Below are 22121 nucleotides of genomic sequence, written 5' to 3'. Positions count from 1 at the left end.
GATGTCCAGCAGCACACCAGCCACCGAGGGCAGTGAAGGCGGAGTGGAGGCTAAAGACGACGCAGCGGAGGAGGCCGCGACAGCAGAGGCAGGTAACGGAGACGCCCCTGCCCCAAACCCTAGGGCCGCCGACCTGCCCCTGCACCCCGTTGCGGAGCCCAGCGCACCTGGACCCGCCGTCGACACCGTGCCTCCACCGCCATCAACCGGCCCCCAGGCCGTCGACGCTGCCGGTGAGCCCCGCCCCACGCCGTGCCCTCTGACCCCGGGCGTGCTCAGCCAACCGCCATCGCAGGCCCGGCTGCAAGGCCCAGCGCCCCCGGGCGCCGCTGCCCCGACGGAACCCCCTGCACCCGCTGTACCACCCCTGGGAGCAACAAGGAAACAACCAGCAGGGGCCTGGTCGCAAGGCCACGTGCCCCCGGGCGCCGCCAACACGCTTGCGCCCCCTGCTGCTGCAGTACCACCACTGGGCGCAGATCTCTTCGCCCAACACACCAGTCCGGATGGGCTGCCTTTCATCTGACCCCCCGAATTTGTCAACCCCCGCTTTCAGAGGAGCCCGCCCGTGGAGGTTGAAGTACCATCTGAGCCCCTCATATCTGCTCCGGCGCCTCAGGAAATCCCCCAGCTGCCATTGGAGGACGCCCAGTTTGAATGGGACCGCACCGGGGAGGACCTAATGGGGTTCACAAGGGAAACACGAGCGGGCGCAGCCGAGCGGCGGGAGGCCTGCCGCCAACAGCTGGAAATGTTTGAGAAGGAGCAGCGAGAGCGGTGGGTGAAACAAGAGAAGCTGCAGGTCCAGAGCGTGGAGCAGAAAATGAAGGCTCGGCGAGATCCCCGAACTGCCCGCAGTCCCCAAGTCACCGGGACTGTTGTGAAGTTCCAGATGGAGCGCGGCTGGGGTTTCATCCGAGACCCTGAGACCATCAGCGATGTATTTGTGACAAGGAGGGATGTGGAGAGTCACCTGCCGGAAGGCCATCCTGGGCGGGATGTATTTCCAGGTGATGTGGTGTCTTACACCCGACACCAAGGCGTGAAGGGATGGTACGCCCTCCACGTCCACAGAGTAGTAGAAGAGGAGGAACAGCACTACTCGGACGCTGAGTACCAAGAGGACCCGGATGGGCCTGAAGATTATGAGGAGCAAGGAGCAGCTGGAGGGTATCGCTACCAGTAAACAGTAGCATACCAGTGTAAATAGTTACCCGTCAGGGTACAAAGGAACTGTTTTGGACTGTTTCAGAGAAAAGTGTGGTCCCCGTTGGGACTGATATAGGACTGTTTAAAATTTGCCCTATCCCCTAAGTAACCTGGCTGAGGACTGAGAACAGCCATCTCTCTTCCCTTTACCAGGCTGAGGACTGTGAGCAGCCATTTCCTTTCCCAAAACTGGCCGAGGACTGAGAGCGGCCACCCCTTGTATATAGTTGCGCTTCCTAAAGCGCCCCCTACTGGTTTTATAAAAAGACTGCAACGTCTACCTCAAGACAAGTTTACTGGACTGTTGCACCTTTAAGAAGAAAGAACACCTGGTCGCAAGTTGCACCGCGGCCATGACCCAAGAATACAAGAATGTGTCTTGCCTAAAAATGTTTTATATGAAGAGTTTAATATGCTGCTAGAAAATGTTTTACATAATCTTGAAACCGTTTTATATGATAAGTGACAAAAGAGTTCCAGAAGTATTAATATGTGTTTTATAATAGTGTGACAAGAAAAGAAAAGTGTGTCCCATAAAGGGAGTTGAACAATGTCGTCCGTTTCTAAATGTAAAAAAAAAAAAAAAAAAAAAGTTTTTGCATGTCCTGTAATCAACTGTTTTTGCTCTTTTCCAGCCCGAGGACGTGCTGTGCTTTACCAGGGAGGAATGTAGCGCCCCGAGGGTTTGGCCGCTACAGGGGTATTGCACCTCAGACCAGAGGTGTGATATTCCACTCCCAGGTAAGGATGGAGTATGGACCAGGGCTCAGTTAGCTGCATACAGCACACACACCCCATTTCCGAGGGACAGCTCAACGGTGCTCCCACTAGACAGAAGTGCAGGCACGACCGACTATGTCCCTGCCTGGAGTGGGGAGGGGGGTGGAACACCCAGTGCTGTAGGGGCAGATAGGGGTTGGTTCCTGAGCGTAGGAAGGAGCTCATTGGTTGCTGGTCACCTGGGCTCATGGTCAGAGGGAGGTATAAAAGGTGGGCACCATCTTAGATCTGGGTTCTGTCTAGAGAGGAGAAGACAGGGAGTAGAGGCTCTGTAGGAGCTCTGCTCCGGAAAGGCCTAGTGAGAGGCCGAGGAGGAGGTGGAGGGGAGCTGAGATTTTGGCTCATCTCAGCTCCAAGAGAACGGAGCAGAAAGGAACAGGAAGGAACGGAAAGGGAGCAGAAGAGACAGAGAAACAGAAGGGCTCAGGAACAAGAAGGTGGAAGGGACCCTAAGAACCCACGAGAATCCAGGGTGAAGGGTCAGGCAGATTAAGGGTACCGGATCCCAAGTTGGTGGAGGAGAAACTACCCTCAGCCAAAGACCGGTCGTCGTGATCATCTATTGGTGCGACAACTCATCAAACCTGCTAGGAAGGCACCATATAGGACAGCGGAGGACGGGGCCCACGTTTAACCGCACGAGTCCGCGGCAGCTGGACAAAAGTGGGTCACTGGTGAGGCAGGCCAGAGAAAGGATTAAAGGGGGTCCTGTGCCATGCTCCTGAACTGCCTGGGAGTTGACCGAGCCCCTCACCTGGTGGACGCAGCACGGCTCGGGCGGTCACTGCCGACGGAAGTGACCAGGAACAAATGAACTGTGAGTAAAGACCCTGGACTGTAACTTGTTGTCCGTGTGCTCCTTCGCGCTTCCAGCACTACCAGTACCGAGACTCTCACCACCATCACTCCCACCATCCACTACACTGCCCTGGGGCCGCACTCTTCCCGTGGGGAGTCACACCATCCCAGCTGCACACATCATCAGCCCCAGCGGACTGCCTTGCAGCGGCGGTTCCTAATAACCGCAATCCACGGGTGGCGTAGTTGGACATTATCTAAAGTGCATAGCAGACTACCATTGGTCTGACCACCCTGAGCCGCGGGACCGGGCCGCCACTACTACTCCCAGCGTCTCCCTATTGCCCGATTCCGCGTGCCCCACGGCCCAGGGGGCGAGTCAGATTAATCCTCAGAAGGACTGTTAGTTCAGACTGTATATATATATATATATATATATATATATGTTGTGGAATACCTATACTAACAGTACGCTCAATGGTCCCTTCTTGTGCTGTATCATGCACTGCAGTTTACAACATACCCTGCCTGCCTAACTCCTGCTTTCATCGCTGAATATATGCAGCTGGATTAGTCCTCAGAAGGACTGTTAGTACAGTTCGATAGATATATGTTGTGGAATCCCTATACTAACTATAAACAAGCAACTCTCTCCCTGATGCAGCAGGACCTCTGATTCCCTGATTCTGGGTAGGCTGTGACGAGCATAGCGGCACCAGGTCTTATATAGACCTGATGACGCTGTGCGGCCAGCCAATCACTGTAAATCCCACAACCAACATGGCTATGGCATTATAGTGCATAGCAGGCAATCCCCCCATGTTCATTGGTCTCTAAAGAGTGCCTAACATGCAGGGAGGGAACCCGAGTTCCAGCCCGAGCAACACGGAAATACTCGCCGAGCGCCGAGCTTAACGAGCACATTGATGCTCAGGATAGTACCAAGCAGTGGCGAGCACGTTTGCTCATCACTAATGTAGACCCAGTCGGGATTCTCTACATTTCCAAAAATTAGTGGCAGACACCAGCAAAGTGGCATCAATTTTACCAGAATAGAAGTATAGTCGTGCTCAAAAGTTTACATAGCCCGGCAAAATTTTTCCTTTCCTGGCCTTGTTTCAGAGAATATGAATGATAACAAAAAAAACTCATGGTTATTGGTTGGGTGAAGCCATTTATTGTCAAACTACTGTGTTTTCTCTTTTTAAATCTTAATGGCAACCTAAAACATCCAAATGACCCTGATCAAAAGTTCACATACCCTGGTGATTTTGGCACAGAATTTGACACAAATGGGTTTGAATGGCTACTAAAGGTAACATCCTCACCTGTGACCTGTTTGCTTGCAATCAGTGTGTGTGCATAAAAGCTGAGTAAGTTTCTAGGATCCAGACAGACTTTTTTATCTTTCATCCAGCCACTGACATTTCTGGATTGTGAGTTATGGGGAAAGCAAAAGAATTGTCAATGGATCTATGGGAAAAGGTAGTTGAACTGTATAACACAGGAAAGGAATACAAAAAAATATCCAAGGAATTGATAATGCCAGTCAGCAGCGTTCGAGCTGTGATTAGCAAATGGAAAATCAAGGGCTCTGTAAAAACCAAACGACGGTCAGGTAGGCCAACAAAAATTTCGTCCACAAGTGCCAGGAAAATTGTTTGGGATGCAAAGAAAAACCCACAAATAACATCAGCTGAAAGTCGGGACTCTATGAAAATTAGTGATGTGGCTGTTTCAATATGCACAATAAGGAGGCATTTGAAGAAAAATGGACTGCATGGTCGAGTCCCCAGAAGAAAGCCATTACTGCGCAAATGCCACAAAGTAACTCGCTTACAATATGGCAAACAGCACAGAGACAAGCCTCAAAACTTCTGGAACAAGGTAATTTGGAGTGATGAGACCAAAATTGAACTTTTTTGGCCACAACCATAAACTTTACATTTGGAGAGAGGTCAACAAGGCCTATGATGAAAGGAACAACATTCCTACAGTAAAGCACAGAGGTAGATCGCTGATGTTTTGGGCATGTTTGAGCTACAAAGGCACAGGAAACTTGGTAAAAGTTGAAAGAAAGATGAATGCAGCACGTTATGAGCAAATACTGGAGGCAAATTTGCACTCATCAGCCCAGAAGCTGCGCATGGGACGTACTTGGACAATCCAGCATGACAAGGATCCAAAACACAAGGCCAAGTTGACCTGTCATTGGCCTGGTTCTGGAGTGGCCATCTCAGTCTCCTGACTTCAATATCATTGAGCCACTCTGGGGAGATCTCAAGCGCGCAGTTCATGCTAGACAGCCCTGGAATTTACAGAAACTGGAGGCTTTTTGCCAAGAAGAATGGACAGCTTTACGATCTTAGAAAATAAAGAACCTTATCCACAACTACCACAAAAGACTTCAAGCTGTCATTGATGTTAGAGGGGGCAATACACGGTATTAAGAACTGGGGTATGTTAACTTTTGATCAGGGTCATTTGGATGTTTTAGGTTGTCATTAAGATTTAAAAAGAGAAAACACAGTAGTTTGGCAATAAATGGCTTAACCCAACCAATAACCATGAGTGGAGAAAAAAAACATTTTTCATTCATATTCTCTAAAACAAGGCCAAGAAAGGAAAAATTCTGCCGGGGTATGTAAACTTTTGAGCACAACTGTGGTTTAATGGAGACAGAAACCTCTTCCACTACAGCCAAACCCAATCAGGATTCTCCACATTTCCAAAAAGTAGTGGCAGACACCAGCAAAGTGGCATCAATTTTACCAGAATAGTAGTAGTTTAATGGAGACAGAAACCTCTTCAACTACAGCCAAACCCAATAGATGGAGACCCAATCAGTATTCTCCACATTTCCATAAATTAGTGGCAGACATCAGCAAAGTGGCATCAATTTCACTACAGTAGAAATAGTGTAATTAGGACCGACACTTTTTCCAGTACAGCCAACGCAGTAGTAGGAGACACAAACAGGATTCTCTACATTTCTACAATTTAGTGGCAGACACCAGCAAAGTGACATCAATTTCACCAGAGTAGAAGCAGTTTAATCAACACAAAAACTTCTTACACTGCAGCCAAACCCAATAAATAATTTCCAAAAATTAGTGACAGACACCATCAACACGGCATCAATTTCACTACTGTAGAAATAGTGTAATTAGGACCGACACCTCTTCCAGTACATCCAACCCAATAGATGGAGACACAATCAGGACTGTTCACATTTAAAAAAATTAGGGCCTATGACCTTTCCGTGGCCTACATATTGGAGATGGTGGAGTTCAACCTCTTAGCTTTGTCATGTGTAAGAGTAAACAATCTTTTATGTGACCACAACTGTGCGACCTAGGGCTGGCTGCAGTGTTGAGAGAGGGCGGAGTACGGTGAAACGGACAAACTGCTAGACCTTGAGTGAGGTGCAGGCGGAGATGTTACAGTGGATTGAGAAACATGTGGTGTGCTCAGTGAAACAAACACAGCAGGCATATCTGTTTCTGTTACAGCTGATAGTCTCTCACTCAGCCTGACTGGAGTGAGTATACAACTGTAGGTTCTGCGATCGGAGACTCGCATGACAATACTTGGTAAGGTAACAGAGGAGAAGGAAGAAGCAGCAGATCCATTTGATGGGGCAGCTGATGGTTATTTATTGAAAACCAATTTTGAGTTTATCATGTTTGTGTACCCCTTTGTGGATAACAATATGAGCACCAAATAATTATTTTCAGTATAGTATATACAGTATAACTGTGCTAATTGATGGAGACCAAAACCTCTTCCACTACAGCCAACCCAGGAGATGGACACCTAACCAGGAGTGATCACATTTCCTTAAATAAGGGCCTAACATGACCAAAGTGACATCAATGTCACCAGAGTAGAAGTAGTTTAATGGAGACAGAAACCTCTCCCATTACTGCCAAACCCAATAGATGGAGACCCAATCAGGATACTCTACATTTCCAAAAATTTGTGGCAGACATCAAAAAAGTGGCATCAATTTCACTACAGTAGAAATAGTATAATTAGGACCGACACCTCTTCCAGTACAGCCAACCCAGGAGATGAAAATCTACCCAGTAGTGATGAGCGAGCACTAAAATGTTGGGGTACTCGTTGCTCAGGTCTAGTGTTGAGCCAACCCTGTAGTGTTCGGGTTTGGTTCGGTTCGTCGAACACCGGTATGTTCACCGAACTGTTCGTCGAAATGTTCGTTGAACACCGAACACCGTTAAAACCAATGGCAGGCAAACAAAAACACATAGAAACACATAGAAAACACCTTCAAAGGTGTCCAAAACCTGACAAAGTGCTCAGAAGACACAACTAACACATGAAAAAGTGACAAGTAGTGTTGAGCCACCCCCGTAGTGTTCGAGTTCGGTTCGGTTCGTCGAACACCCATGTGTTCGCCGAACTGTTCGTCGAACTGTTCGTCGAACACCTTCGAACACCGTTAAAACCAATGGCAGGCAAACAAAAACACATAGAAACACATAGAAAACACCTTCAAAGGTGTCCAAAAGCTGACAAACTGCTCAGAAGACACAACTAACACATGGAAAAGTGACAAGTACATATAGTCATGCGAAAAGAAAAGAGGTGGAGGAGTAAAAGGAGGGGGAGACACAGATATAGGCATGTGATGCCCTTCTAAAATCCAAAAAGTGGGAAGCCGACACGTTCAGTCCGCTCCTGCCCGTGCCACCTCCGTGTCGCCGGGTTTGTGCCAGAGCCGCGGTGAACCCTGACGGCCAGTCCCCCTCTCCCAATACTGGTGCCTGTCCGCTGGTGGGTCGAGCGAGCCCCCCTGTGGTGGAGGCAACTCTAAGCTTTTTAATTTAAATTGTCTCTCTAATTTGAATGAATACACTTTAAATCCATTTACAAGGATCTATTGGAGGGCAAGTCTCATGCCAGCAGCCGCGTAATTCCAGCTCCAGTAGCGTCCACTAAAGCTCCTGCAGTTAAAAAGCTTTTATAAGGATCGAGCTCGGCTGTCCACCGCAAGGCATCCTACTGCCAGTCCCAGCCCCTATGCCTTGGGGTGCCTCCTGATGCTCTTCACTGAGTATCCCGTGGTCCCGAAGCTTTTCCTTTGAAAAAATTAAGTGTCCAAACTACAGGTGGTGTAGCTTGCTTAACAGCCGGGATAATCCGCTGACTAGCAGACACTGCTACTAGGCACAAAGTATTTCCTGGGCTAGATGCAGTTAAAAATTTGTAATTAGATACTCTCGTTGGATGCTGAGAAAGCATTCCATAGAGTCTCCTGGCACGCCATATATGATTCTCTTAAAAAGCTTGGGGTAGGGGTCTAGGGGACCCTTTTGTAGCCTAAATCATGGCCCTGTATCACAATACGTCACCTAGGCTGAAGATAAATGGAACTGTAGCACCATGAGGGCTCGGTTGCTACAGAGGTATTGCACCTCACCCAGAGGTGTGATATCTCACTCTCAGGTAAGGATGGAGTGTGGATCAGGACCCGACACCTGCATGCATTAACCACAGGCTAAAGAAGATGAAGGGGAAGCGTCAGAGCCTGCGTTCAAGAAAGCAAAGAAGGAGTAAAGCCTGTCTACACCGTGCAGCGTGCTAGATGACTGTGATGAGACCTGACCGGATCGATGATCTGTGAAGGGATTTGCAGTCTGTCCAGTATTAGGATACTGCACCAAAACTGTTATTGGTCGTTTTATTTCTTCAATATTCAAAAAGGGAGCGAAAAGTGGCGCTGGAAACTATCGGCCGGTGAGTCTGACGTCCGTTGTGGGCAAAATTTTTGAAAGCTTCATTAAAGAGGCAATTACGGAGCATCTTGATGCTAATAATCTTTTAATCCCGAACCAACATGGATTCATGAGGAATCGCTCCTGCCAAACAAACCTGATTGACTTCTACGAGGAGGTTAGCTCTCGAGTAGATCAGGGGGAACCAGTGGATGTCGTGTATCTCGACTTCTCAAAAGCGTTCGATAGCGTGCCACATAATAGGTTGGTATACAAAATGAGAATGATGGGGCTGGGGGAAAATGTCTGCAAGTGGGTAGCCAACTGGCTAAAGGATAGAAGGCAGAGGGTGGTTATAAATGGAATATACTCAGATTGGGTAAGCGTCACTAGTGGGGTACCACAGGGGTCTGTACTAGGCCCAATGTTATTTAATATCTTTATTAATGACATAGTCAACGGGATAAATAGTAAAATATCAATATTTGCAGATGACACAAAGTTATGTAAAACAGTTAATACAAAAGAGGACAGTGCAGACCTACAGAGGGATTTGGATAAGCTGGGTAGGTGGAGCATTAAATGGCAAATGAGGTTTAACGAGGAGAAATGTAAGGTCATACATATGGGAAGGAGAAATGGAAGTCACCAGTACTCACTGAATGGGAAATCATTGGGGAATTCAGAGATGGAGAAGGACTTGGGCATCTTGATTGATAGCAAACTAAATTGGAGTGCCCAAAGTCAGGCCGCTGCTGTAAGGGCAAACAGGGTAATGGGATGTATCAGAAGAGGTATAGCTGCAAAGGATGAGAACATTGTTCTTCCACTGTACAAAGCACTGGTCAGACCACACTTGGAATACTGTGCTCAGTTATGGGCCCCAATATATAGAAAGGATATAAATGAGCTTGAAAAGGTACAAAGGAGGGCAACAAAATTAATAAAGGGAATGGAGGGACTGCAATACCCAGAGAGGTTGGCAAAACTAGGACTATTCAGCCTGGAAAAGAGAAGGTTGAGGGGGGACATAATAAATGTGTACAAATATGTTAGGGGACAGTATAGAGATCTTGCCCGGGATTTGTTCAAAAGGAGGGATATTACGGTAACAAGAGGGCACTCACTAAGACTGGAAGAGAAAAGGTTTCAGCACCAGCATAGGAAGGGGTTCTTTACGGTAAGAGCAGTGAGAATATGGAATTCACTGAGTGAGGAGACGGTAATGTCAGATTCACTACACCAGTTCAAGCGGGGACTGGATGCATTTCTAGATACCAGGCAGATTTCAGCGTATACTTAAAAATAAAATAAAATAGTAGGTTGATACAGGGATTTATTCTGACTGCTGGTTTCAGAGTCGGGAGGGAATTTTTCCTCAGGTGAAGATTGGCCAAATCATTTGGGGTTTTTGCCCTCCTCTGGATTAACTTTAGCAATTACAGAACTAACAGGTCGAACTTGATGGACGCAAGTCTTTATTCGGCTTTACAAACTATGTTACTATTACACCACATTGCCGTGGGGCAGGGCGACCAATATGCCTCTGAGATGGGCACGACAGTCCCTGTCCCTGGCTGGAGTGGGGGGAGGGAACACTGAGGAAGGGGAACCCTGTAGTGCAGGAGCAGGGAGGAAGCAGTTCCTGGGTGCATTGAGAAGGGAGTATAAAAGGTGGGCACCATCTTAGTTCTGTGCAGAGAAGTCTGAGCAGAAGTGGCAGGGAGCAGGGGCTCTGCATGAGCTCTGCTCCGGAGACGGGCATAGTAACAGAGGCCCAGGCCTGGAAGAGGGAGAAGGAAGGAAGAGGAGCGGAGAAGGCTCCAGGAACGAGGAATGAAGGGATCCCAGGGGTGCGGACGGGCGAGTCGCCACCGCACGCCCGAATCCACCTGCGTGGAGGGGTCAGGCCAAAGGGGGAGACCGGTCCTCGAAACTAGTGGAGGCAGGAAACGACCCTCAGCTAGAAACCAGAGGCTGTGACATTTTATGTGGCGCAGCCCCTCGCTACACCCGCTAGGAAGGCACCACATAGGGTCAGGGAAACTGGCGCCAAGTTTACCAAGAGGAGGCCCGAGGCAGCCGGACAGAAGGGTTGGTAAGAAAGGCCAGACAAAGGACACACAAGGGGGTCCTGTGAAGCGCTTCAAAGTTATCTGGGAGTTGTCTGAGCCTCTCACCTGGTGAGCACAGTACGACGTGGGCAGCCGTTACCTGCAGACGTGGTCTGGATAATAAGAACTGTGAGTAAAGGCCCTGGACTGCATCACTGACTCCGTGTCTTTACTGCTGCTGCCCTGCACCATCACCCCCATCCTCCGCATACACTGCCCTGAGGCTATACTCCTCCCGTGGGGAGTTATGCTACGCTCTGCTGCACCCACAACACCAGCCTCAGCGGTCTGCCATGCAGCGGCGGTTCACTCTGACCGCAATCCACGGGTGGCGTAGTCGGACATTTAAACATCAAAACCACATAAATAGTTCCGCCACTGGTTTGACCACCCTGAGCCACGGAACCGGGTCGCCGCCACGAAGACTACAACCACCAGCATCCACCAAAAAGGGTCCGGCTCCGGGTGTCCCAAGGCCCAGGGGGTGCCTCAGAACATTTTCATCACCTTTCACAATCACCAATGGGACAAGGCAGGGATGTCCTCTGTCCCCTCTCTTATACATCCTAGTGACGGAGCACCTGCTCTCATCAATTCGCCATAACCCCAATATTAGGTGGATTGAGGTGGGAGGCACCGAGTACAAGTGCTCTCTATTTGCTGATCATGTCCTAGTATATATCACTCAATCACATATATCCATCCATGCTGTTATGGCTGAAATAGATCACTTTGTTACATGGTCAAATTTTAAAATCAATGCAGCGAAGTCTGAGGCCCTCGATGTCTCCCTCCCCAAATCCATATAGGATTCCATCCAGTCCAACTTTCCCTTTGCCTGTCCCTCACAGGGTATCAAATACTTAGGAATTCCTATTCATAGAGACCTCTCCCATCTATGTTATCTTAATTTTGGTCCCTTTATTGAACAACTCCATACAGACCATGGTTGGCAAGTTAGAACTGTAAGACTGTGCTAATTAGTTTGGCAGGTGTGTCCAATGAAAGGCAAGACTACTTAAGAAGGCTGTCTCACATTATTAAGCAGCCTACATTTTCTGCCAAAATGGGAAAGAAAAAGGATGTGTCGGCTGCTGAGAAGCAACAAATTGTGGAGTGTTTAGGTCAAGGCATGACTACAATCAACATTGTGCGATGATCAGGATGAAATGTCTTGGCAATCAAGAAGTATGTAGCTGATTTACAGTACACACGTGTGCGTGCTGATAAGGGCAAATTGAGGACTCTTTCCTACAGGCAATTACGTCAGGTTAAAAGAACAGCGGCAAAAAAGCCTTGTCATAGCAGCAGACAAGTTTTTGAAGCTGCTGGTGCCTCCAACGTCCCCCGAACAACAAGATGCAGGGTCCTTCAGAGGTTTGCAGCTGTGCATACGCCATCCTGTCGACCTCCTCTATCCACTTCACACAAGCAGAAACGGCTCCAGTGGGCTAAACATTACATGAAGACTGATTTCAAAACTGTTTTGTTCACGGATGAGTGCCGTGCAGCGCTCGATGGTCCAGATGGATGGAGTGAAGGATGGCTGGTTGATGGACACCCCACGCAAACACGGCTACAGCGCCAACAAGGAGGAGGTGGAGTAATGTTTTGGGCTGGAATCATGGGGAGAGAGATTGTCGGCCCCTTTAGGATCCCTGAAGGCGCTAAAGATGAACTCCATAATGTATGTGGATTTTCTCAAACAGCACTTCCTGCCATGGTTCAAGAAGAAGAACCGTGTATTTCACAGCAAGATCATTTTTTTGCATGATAATGCACCATCTCATGCTGCACATAAAACATCTGCATCTCTGGCTGATATGGGCATAAAAGGGGACAAACTTATGGTGTGACCCCATGGTCCAATGACCTCTACCCCATTCAGAACCTCTGGAGCATCATCAAAAGGAGTGTCTATGATGGCGGGAGGCAGTTCACATCTAAGCAACAGCTCTGGGAGGGTATTCTGTCCTCATGCAAAACAATTGAAGCAGAAACCATCCAAAACCTGACAAATTCAATGGACGAGAGAGTTCAGAAGCTCCTTTCGAACAAGGGGTCCTATGTGAACATGTAACATCACCTAGAATAAAGTTTTGAGTTGAAAACTGTTTGATTTCAGTTTCTAATAACCTGCTAATGCTTATAATTTCAAAAATGACAATTTTTTTGGTCTTTATTAAAATGAAAAGGTTGATCGAAAAGTTTGGGGGATCTAAGAGTGTGGCAACCTAGTAGTCATGATTACTTCGAATTCTGACAATATGAGGGTCATGTTGCAGGTAGTGCAGCAAGAAGGCACTTATGTGTCTTGCGCATCTCGGAGCCCCAAAATTATTTTCCGGGCTAGATGCAGCAAAAAATTATTATTAATTTTAAATCTAGTGGAGCTTAGTATAGATGGCCTAATAGGATCAGTGCTGCACACTAGAGATGAGCGTTGTTCTACTAGAACTGTTCGCCAATCTCAAATTCGAGCTGTTTTGGGCGGTGTTCGAGCCGTTCGGCGAACACGAACAATTTGAGAAAAATTCGGCTGTTCGAGGTTATGTTCGATAACTGTTCGTGCACCAAAATCATAACTGGATTTTTTCTCAGTAATGATGAAAATTAATGTTAATACGCAGTTTGAGTGTACAGCGGGGTGGGGGGAGGGGCAGGGGATGGATCTCTGCAGGAACAATGAAGATCTCCATTTTTTTTTCTCTTTCCCGCATTTACAGTGGGGAGGTGCAATCTGTCAGCCTATCAGCAGCGCACACACGGAGCAAAGTGCTTTTTTTCACACAAGCAAGGGCATGTGTCATTGACAGTGTATGTCACATGTCCTTGCCCTATAAGACCAAGCCATTTTCCCCGTCGCCACCATTTTCTCACTGCTGCAGCTGCGTGTTAGACGGCACCGCTGTTGCTGTGTGCGCTATACCTTGTTAATTTCAAGCCAATTTTCGCACAAATATACAGATAGCTTGGGAGTAGGGAATAGTTGTGATTGCAGTCCTTTTAAGGACTAGGTTACAGCATTTCCTACGACTTTTATCAGGCAGGTCTGTGCTCTTAAATAGATAGGTTGTGGGAGTAAAGACTAATTGTAATTGGAGTCCTTTTCAGGACTAGGTTACATGAGTTCCTATCAGTTTTTGCCAGGCAGGTCTGTGCCAGTGCTGTGCAAGTTTTTTTCACAGCATTTGGCTGAATCTAGCAAAGCTAATCCTTTTTGGCCTATTGCAGAGTGTGTTAGTCAGTGGAGTAGCCTATCTGTGTTGCAAGATATACCACCTGTGTATAGAATACCAATTTTTTTACTGCACCTAGTGAAGTAAAATCTTTTGGGCATAGCATCATTCTATTAGTCCATCTATACTGACCTCCATCAGGTTGCAAACTGAATATAATTTTTTTCTGCATCTAGCTCTGAAAAAATATTTGGCCTTCTAGCAGTGTGTGGGACTTGTTCTATTAGTCCACCTATACTGACCTCCATCAGGTTGCAAACTGAATATATTTTTTTCTGCATCTAGCTCTGAAAAAATATTGGGCTTCTAGCTGTGTGTGGGTCTTGTTCTATTAATCCATCTATACTGACATCCATCAGGTTGCAAACTGAATATAATTTTTTTCTGCATCTAGCTCTGAAAAAATATTTGGCCTTCTAGCAGTGTGTGGGACTTGTTCTATTAGTCCACCTATACTGACCTCCATCAGGTTGCAAACTGAATATATTTTTTTCAGCATCTACCTCTGAAAAAATATTGGGCTTCTAGCTGTGTGTGGGACTTGTTGTATTAGTCCATCTATACTGACCTCCATCAGGTTGCAAACTGAACATATTTTTTTCTGCATCTACCTCTGAAAAAATATTGGGCTTCTAGCTGTGTGTGGGTCTTGTTCTATTAATCCATCTATACTGACCTCCATCAGGTTGCAAACTGAATATAATTTTTTTCTGCATCTAGCTCTGAAAAAATATTGGGCTTCTAGCTGTGTGTGGGTCTTGTTCTATTAATCCATCTATACTGACCTCCATCAGGTTGCAAACTGAATATAATTTTTTTCTGCATCTAGCTCTGAAAAAATATTGGGCTTCTAGCTGTGTGTGGGTCTTGTTCTATTAATCCATCTATACTGACCTCCATCAGGTTGCAAACTGAATATAATTTTTTTCTGCATCTAGCTCTGAAAAAATATTTGGCCTTCTAGCAGTGTGTGGGACTTGTTCTATTAGTCCACCTATACTGACCTCCATCAGGTTGCAAACTGAATATATTTTTTTCTGCATCTAGCTCTGAAAAAATATTGGGCATCTAGCTGTGTGTGGGTCTTGTTCTATTAATCCATCTATACTGACCTCCATCAGGTTGCAAACTGAATATAATTTTTTTCTGCATCTAGCTCTGAAAAAATATTTGGCCATCTAGCAGTGTGTGGGACTTGTTCTATTAGTCCACCTATACTGACCTCCATCAGGTTGCAAACTGAATATATTTTTTTCTGCATCTAGCTCTGAAAAAATATTGGGCTTCTAGCTGTGTGTGGGTTTTGTTCTATTAATCCATCTATACTGACCTCCATCAGGTTGCAAACTGAATATAATTTTTTTCTGCATCTAGCTCTTAAAAAATATTTGGCCTTCTAGCAGTGTGTGGGACTTGTTCTATTAGTCCACCTATACTGACCTCCATCAGGTTGCAAATTGAATATAATTTTTTTCTGCATCTAACCCAGCCAATAGTTTTGGCCTAATACCACAGTTTGGCCACTCAGCTCTGCTCGGTTACCATCCATTGTTTTTTTGTGCAAACAACTCCAGAGTTGTGAATTAGTTAACCACCAAAATGAGTGGAAAAAGGCCTGCTGCCTGTGGAAAGGGGAATAGGCGTGTTGGGAAGGGGAAAAAAGGTTGTGTCCGTGGGGTAGGTGTTAAAGCAACAGTAACATCTGCAGAAGAAAGACCATCTTCCAGCCAAACTAAAATGTCTACTTCTTTTAGCGGACAATGTGATAAGATCCCTTACTTACGGCCACGCCAATCGCTACAAATTCCAGATGAGGCACAAAAACAGCAGGTGCTTCAACGGATATCAAGTGCTCCTTTAAGTGGGCTCTCCTCCACATCAACTTCAACATCACAAATACTCCAGTCCTCAAAGGTGTCACCCAAATCGCACTTGCTTCCTCACAGCTCCCAAATCTCCAGCTGCCCGTCTGAGTATGAGGTAGAACAGATGGTTGAGTCTGCAGAGCTGTTTACTCATACTATAGCCTGGGAATCAGAGGTCGACTCCAGCGCTTCTGTGAATCCAGACGAGGAAATGATCTGCACTGATGCCCAGAATCTTTATGAGTCGGATCCAGGACCAGACGCAGAAGGTTCTGACCATAATGTAGACCCTCATTCCCAAACTGTAACTCCTGTTGGTGGAGACAATGAGGAAGACGATGATAAGACTCAAATACCTGATTGGAGCGACAACTTTAGTTTTTTGTCAGGGCAGGAACAGGTTGGCTCTGAGGACGACGGGTGTGATAACACACAGGGTGATGATGATGAGGTTGGAGATCCCACTTACTGTCAACCCACAGTCAGCCAAGAGATGAGGTCAGCAGAGGAGGTGGAGGAAGATGCTAGTGACGACGAGGTCAGGTTGCGCCTTCCTGGACAGAGACGTAGTACTGGAAGCACGTCAACAACTGCATCCTCAAACACAACTCTGCCTCTCACCACAAGTCGTGGTGGCTCTTCAGGTCGCATGGGTGCTAAGCCTTGCATAGCCTGTGCATTTTTTCAGATCGATAAAGATGACCCAACTCGTGTTATCTGTAACATTTGTCAGCAAAAGCTAAGTAGAGGCCAAAAAATACATAGTTTGAGTACTTCATGCATGAACCGGCACATGGACATGAAGCATAAGTTGCAGTGGGAAGCTCAGTGTGCTACAATGCGGCCTAGCCGGCCGGGCCAACCACCGTCTGCCATATCTTGTGCATCCGCGGCCTCTTCATCCTCTGTGACTGGGGGGACAGCAGTCACACCTGTTTTGGGGCGCAGACCTGCCACCTCTTTACCCGCAACAGCCAGCGTGATTGGCAGGTCATCATTTTCTTTGGAGGTGGTAACACCAGCTGGTGTTGAGCGCTGTCCGACATCGATAGCACCACCTTTGGATCAAGGCAACCTAACATGTCTGCCTGCATCTTCCTCACAGACCGGCAGTTTGCCGGGGACACCCTTATCAACCCCGTCTAAGCACAATAGCCAGCCCTCGGTCCCTCAGATGTGGACAAGTAAAAGACCATTTCCTCCTAGCCATGAGAAAGCTAAGAGGTTGAATTTCACCATCTGCAAGCTCTTGCCTACAGAAATGCTGCCTTTCCGCCTGGTGGACACAGAGGATTTTCGAGACCTTATGTCCGTCGCAGTGCCCCAGTACCAGATGCCCAGTCGGCACTACTTCTCAAAGAAAGGTGTGCCTGCGCTCCACCAGCATGTCGCACACAACATCACCGCTTCTTTAAGAAACTCTGTGTGTGACAGGGTGCATTTCACCACAGACACTTGGACGAGTAGGCATGGACAGGGGCGTTACATGTCGCTGACTGGGCACTGGGTAACTATGGTGACAGCAGGACAAGGGGCTTCTGTCCAAGTCTTGCCATCCCCACGAGTTGTGCGTCAATCCTCTTTATGTCAAAGTTCCTCCACTGCTTCTGCCTCCTCAACCTCCTCTCTGTCTTCCACCTGCACCCAAAGCCTGTCTGGTCATGCCACAAGCTTTCTAACTGCGCAGAAGGGATCCTGCACACCTCCTTACTATGCTGGCAGTAGGGCTCAACGTCATCAGGCGGTTTTTACATTGAAATGTCTGGGAAATGTGAGTCACACAGCTGAGGAGTTGTGGTCAGCTCTGGAGAACCAATTTCATGAATGGTTGTCTCCACTGGACCTGAAACCAGGGAAGGCCGTGTGCGACAATGCTGCAAACCTGGGTGCGGCCCTTCGCCGGGGCAATGTCACACACGTGCCTTGTATGGCTCACGTGTTGAACCTGGTTGTCCAGCAATTTTTAGCCCACTATCCCAGACTAGATGGCCTTCTGCAGAGGGCACGGTCGCTGTGTGCTCACTTCCGCCGTTCGTATCCCGCAGCTCAGCGACTTACATCTCTACAGAAGTCGTTGGGCCTGCCACTTCACCGGCTAAAATGCGACGTGCCTACCCGGTGGAATTCAACTCTGCACATGTTGCAGCGACTGTGGCAGCACCGACAAGCCCTGGTGCAATACGTTCTGACGTATAGCCTGGGCCAACGAGATTCAGAGGTGGGGCAAATCACGCTGGAGGAGTGGTCTCAGATCAGGGACCTATGCACCCTTCTGCACAGTTTTGAAATGGCGACGAAGATGTTTAGTGCTGACGATGCCATTATCAGCATGACTATTCCGGTGATTTACATGCTGGAGCACATGTTAAACAGAATTCGGAGTCAGGTGGTGGCACAAGAGGAGGTGGAGGAAGTAGAGGAGGAGGAGTTGTATGCGGAAGGGCTAACATCTGCAAGGTCCAGACGGTCGGCAGCACCAAGGCGGCAGGCATGTGAGGGTGGGGGAGATGGTTTTACCAGGGCGCATGGTAGCAGCCAAACTAGTGAGGAAGGTGCAGGAGCCCAGGAAGAAGTGGAGGACGAACTGATGGAAGACTCATCAGATGAGGGAGACCTTGATCACATTTCTGTTGTGCGAGGTTGGGGGGAGAGGACAGAGGAAGGAAGCATGATTGTTACCTCGCCACCAACACAACAGGGACTTGGTGCTCCTGGATGTGCAACACACATGAGTGCCTTCTTGCTGCACTACCTGCAACATGACCCTCGAATTGTGAGAATTAGAAATAATCCTGACTACTGGGTTGCCACACTGTTAGATCCCCGGTACAAAAGTAAATTTGCAGAAATTATTCCTGCCATAGAAAGGGATGCACGCATGCAGGAGTATCAGCAGAGACTGTTGCAGAATCTTACATGTGCTTTTCCACAAAATACCAGTGGTGCACGTAGTGAATCTCACAGTTCCAACTTGCCAACCGTGGGACCGTCAAGTGTTCAGCACTCAAACCGTAACAGAACCACAGTATCTGCTGGTAACATCAATTTTGCGGAATCATTTCACCACTTTTTTAGCCCATCCTTTGCAAGGCCACAGGAGACAAGTAGTCTGACACATAGTCAACGCCTAGAGACGATGGTACAGGAGTATCTCCAAGTAAACATTGAAGCCACGACTGTGTCACTGGACCCTTGCTCTTTTTGGGCTTCCAATCTGGATAAATGGCCGGAGCTAGCCACTTACGCCTTGGAGATCTTGTCATGCCCCGCAGCCAGCGTTCTGTCTGAACGTGTATTCAGCGCTGCTGGTGGTGTGCTGACAGATAAGCGCACGCGGCTCTCCACTGATAATGTAGACAGACTCACGTTCATAAAGATGAACAAATCATGGATCCGAAACGACTTTTCTACCCCTGTGTCATCCTGGGGAGAGTAAAAGCTTGATGATTGGTTAAAATCACCCTACCAACCGTTTTAAGCTTTCAAATTACTAATCATGTTTATCTGTATCTTGGCTGGAAAATAATTTGGGCTTTGTAGCAGTGTGCAGCACTGATCCTATTAGGCCATCTATACTAAAGCTTCACCAGATTTAAAATTTAAAATAATTTTTAGCTGCATCTAGCCCGGAAAATAATTTTGGGGCTCCGAGATGCGCAAGACACATAAGTGCCTTCTTGCTGCACTACCTGCAGCATGACCCTCATATTGTCAGAATTCGAAGTAATCATGACTACTGGGTTGCCACACTCTTAGATCCCCCAAACTTTTCGATCAACCTTTTCATTTTAATAAAGACCAAAAAAATGGTCATTTTTGAAATTATAAGCATTAGCAGGTTGTTAGAAACTGAAATCAAACAGTTTTCAACTCAAAACTTTATTCTAGGTGATGTTACATTTTCACATAGGACCCCTTGATCGAAAGGAGCTTCTGAACTCTCTCGTCCATTGAATTTGTCAGGTTTTGGATGGTTTCTGCTTCAATTGTTTTGCATGAGGACAGAATACCCTCCCAGAGCTGTTGCTTAGATGTGAACTGCCTCCCGCCATCATAGATACTCCTTTTAATGATGCTCCAAAGGTTCTGAATGGGGTAGAGGTCAGGGGAGCATGGGGGTCACACCATAAGTTTGTCCCCTTTTATGCCCATATCAGCCAGAGATGCAGATGTTTTATGTGCAGCATGAGATGGTGCATTATCATGCAGAAAAATGATCTTGCTGTGAAATACATGGTTCTTCTTCTTGAACCATGGCAGGAAGTGCTGTTTGAGAAAATCCACATACATTATGGAGTTCATCTTTAGCGCCTTCAGGGATCCTAAAGGGGCCGACAATCTCTCTCCCCATGATTCCAGCCCAAAACATTACTCCACCTCCTCCTTGTTGGCGCTGTAGCCGTGTTTGCGTGGGGTGTCTCCTCAACCAGCCATCCTCCACTCCATCCATCTGGACCATCGAGCGCTGCACGGCACTCATCCGTGAACAAAACTGTTTTGAAATCAGTCTTCATGTAATGTTTGGCCCACTGGAGCCGTTTCTGCTTGTGTGAAGTGGATAGAGGAGGTCGACAGGATGGCGTATGCACAGCTGCAAACCTCTGAAGGACCCTGCATCTTGTTGTTCGGGGGACGTTGGAGGCACAAGCAGCTTCAAAAACTTGTCTGCTGCTATGACAAGGCTTTTTGGCCGCTGCTGTTTCAACCTGACGTAATTGCCTGTAGGAAAGAGTCCTCAATTTGCCCTTATCAGCACGCACACGTGTGTACTGTGAATCAGCTACATACTTCTTGATTGCCAAGACACTTCATCCTGATCATCGCACAATGTTGATTGTAGTCATGCCTTGACCTAAACACTCCACAATTTGTTGCTTCTCAGCAGCCGACACATCCTTTTTCTTTCCCATTTTGGCAGAAAATGTAGGCTGCTTAATAATGTGAGAGAGCCTTCTTAAGAAGTCTTGCCTTTCATTGGACACACCTGCCAAACTAATTAGCACAGGTGTCTGCAATTGCTTACAGTGATATAAAGAGCCCTGACGCACATCACCATCAATGAGTTTAACTGACAAACAAACAAATTCTTCCCTTATCACTCCTAAACACTTTTTGCATAATAATTTGGAACGCAGTGTACATGTGCTTTTCCACAAAACACCAGCGGTTCACGTAGTGAATCTTACAGTTCTAACTTGCCAACCGTGGTCTGTATGGAGTTGTTCAATAAAGGGCCCAAAATTAAGATAACATAGATGGGAGAGGTCTCTATGAATAGGAATTCCTAAGTATTTGATACCCTGTGAGGGACAGGCAAAGGGAAAGTTGGACTGGATGGAATCCTATATGGATTTGGGGAGGGAGACATCGAGGGCCTCAGACTTCGCTGCATTGATTTTAAAATTTGACCATGTAACAAAGTGATCTATTTCAACCATAACAGCAGGGATGGATATATGTGATTGAGTAATATATACCAGGACATCATCAGCAAATAGAGAGCACTTGTACTCGGTGCCTCCCACCTCAATCCACCTAATATTGGGGTTATGGCGAATTGATGAGAGCAGGTGCTCCGTCACTAGGATGTATAAGAGAGGGGACAGAGAACATCCCTGCCTTGTCCCATTGGTGATTGTGAAAGGTGATGAAAATGTTCTGACGCGCCCCCTGGGCCTTGGGACACCCGGAGCCGGACCCTTTTTGGTGGATGCTGGTGGTTGTAGTCTCCGTGGCGGCAACCCGGTTCCGTGGCTCAGGGTGGTCAAACCAGTGGCGGAACTATTTATGTGGTTTTGATGCTTAAATGTCCGACTACGCCACCCGTGGATTGCGGTCAGAGTGAACCGCCGCTCCAGGGCAGACCGCTGAGGCTGGTGTTGTGGGTGCAGCAGAGCGTAGCATAACTCCCCAAGGGAGGAGTATAGCCTCAGGGCAGTGTATGCGGAGGATGGGGGTGATGGTGCAGGGCAGCAGCAGTAACGACACGGAGTCAGTGATGCAGTCCAGGGCCTTTACTCACAGTTCTTATTATCCAGACCACGTCTGCAGGTAATGGCTGCCCACGTCGTACTGTGCTCACCAGGTGAGGGGCTCAGACAACTCCCAGATAACTTTGGAGCACTTCACAGGACCCCCTTTGTGTGTCCTTTGTCTGGCCTTTCTTACCAACACTTCTGTCCGGCTGCCTCGGGCCTCCTCTTGGTAAACTTGGCGCCAGTTTCCCTGACCCTATGTGGTGCCTTCCTAGCGGGTGTAGCGAGGGGCTGCGCCACATAAAATGTCAGAGCCTCCGGTTTCTAGCTGAGGGTCGTTTCCTGCCTCCACTAGTTCGGGGACCGGTCTCCCCCTTTGGCCTGACCCCTCCACGCAGGT

Source organism: Phyllobates terribilis, unplaced genomic scaffold (genome assembly GCF_046119375.1).
Source record: "Phyllobates terribilis strain yellow unplaced genomic scaffold, ASM4611937v1 Scaffold_13__5_contigs__length_258822181, whole genome shotgun sequence".
NCBI classification, from domain to species: domain Eukaryota; kingdom Metazoa; phylum Chordata; class Amphibia; order Anura; family Dendrobatidae; genus Phyllobates; species Phyllobates terribilis.
Note: the sequence above shows the minus strand (reverse complement) of the source record.